We start from the raw sequence: 1,505 nt of genomic DNA on the forward strand, positions 1-1,505 counted from the left end.
CTGAGGAGCGAAGATTTCCAGGGTGGGCCCCCGGGGATGCCATACCCCGAGCAGCCTGTCGGCCCCGCTCCTAGCACGCTGGCAAGCAATGGAGTCTTCCCCGCGGCAGCCACCGCCCTCGCCCTAGCCTCGCCGTCGGTCGATGAAGAACGTCGTTCGCCCTCCTCTGGCTCGGGATTTGGAAACGGCCTGGCCTTCGCCTACTCCGTCGGGCAACTGCCTTCCGCCAGCCCCTTCCCTCGAATCCCCTTCTTCCATTTTAGACCCGATCAGGGGATTGGTCAGCCCAGCCCTGGGGTAAGAAGAGGGGTTGGGGTCGGTTCGGCTTCGGGTGCCCCGCTCGGCCAAAGTTTCCCCTCGCTTTGGAAGCACGCGAGGTCGCGGAGGGTGTCGGGGTTATTTTTTCGGCTCCCTGGCTTCGCGGGAGCGGCCTTCGGCTAGGGCCGAGGCCGTCCGGCCCGCGCAGATTTGGACCGGGGTCCGGGGCGAGTACCTGCCTCTCTCACGAAGGGAGTGTCACCGGTAAGAAGCCTCTTCCCACGTCTGCTTGCCGACTTACGCTCGCCCCGACGAGAGGCCCAACCGAAAGAGTGGAAAGGGGCAGAGATTTCCAGGGTCGCCCCACCAGGGATGCAATACCCCAGTGCAGACTGTCGGCCCTGCCCCGAACCTACTCGGTGGTTTGAAGGTTAACCTCTTGGGGAAAAGCAGCGATTCGCCTCGCGGTGCGTGCCTCCGCGGATCTAAACCCCCTCGATCGATGTGGGGCCAGAGGACCCCTTTTCCCCGTACGAAACGGCCGGCTCACCATGGGCTCGACATCCGTGGGTCGGAGAGTTGAGCGCTTACGCGCGGCGGGACCTTATAACCTGCAGCGGCTGAGGAGCGAAGATTTCCAGGGTGGGCCCCCGGGGATGCCATACCCCGAGCAGCCAGTCGGCCCCGCTCCTAGCGCGCTGACGAGCAATGGAGTCTTCCCCGCGGCAGCCACCGCCCTCGCCTCGCCGTCGGTCGATGAAGAGCCGAGTTCGCCCTCCTCTGCTCGGGACTCGGAAACGGCCTGGCCTTCGCCTACTCCGTCGGGCAACTGCCTTCCGCCAGCCCCTTCCCTCGAATCCCCTTCTTCCATTTTAGACCCGATCAGGGGATTGGTCAGCCCAGCCCTGGGGTAGGAAGAGGGGTTGGGGTCGGTTCGGCTTCCGGTGCCCCCGCTCGGCCAAAGGTCCCCTCGCTTTGGAAGCAGAGGGTGCCGGGGTTATTTTCGGCTTGACGCCTAGTCCGGTCCCTGCCGGTTCCCGTGGAGGCCCGCGGTCAAAACCAGCTCCCCGGCTGTCGGAGCCGGAGCCCCGCAGCCCGAGCGGACGCACCGAGTCCCTCATGTAAGGGATAGCCGCCCCTACGGAACGGCCCGGACTGGGACCAGGCACCCCCAGGCGCCGAAGGGGTGGGTCGGCCGTGTTGCCGAAGCTTAGCCGGCGCTGATGACCGCAGCCCCTAACGATGCC

This window comes from Engystomops pustulosus, unplaced genomic scaffold (assembly GCF_040894005.1).
Source record: "Engystomops pustulosus unplaced genomic scaffold, aEngPut4.maternal MAT_SCAFFOLD_549, whole genome shotgun sequence".
Lineage (NCBI taxonomy): Eukaryota > Metazoa > Chordata > Amphibia > Anura > Leptodactylidae > Engystomops > Engystomops pustulosus.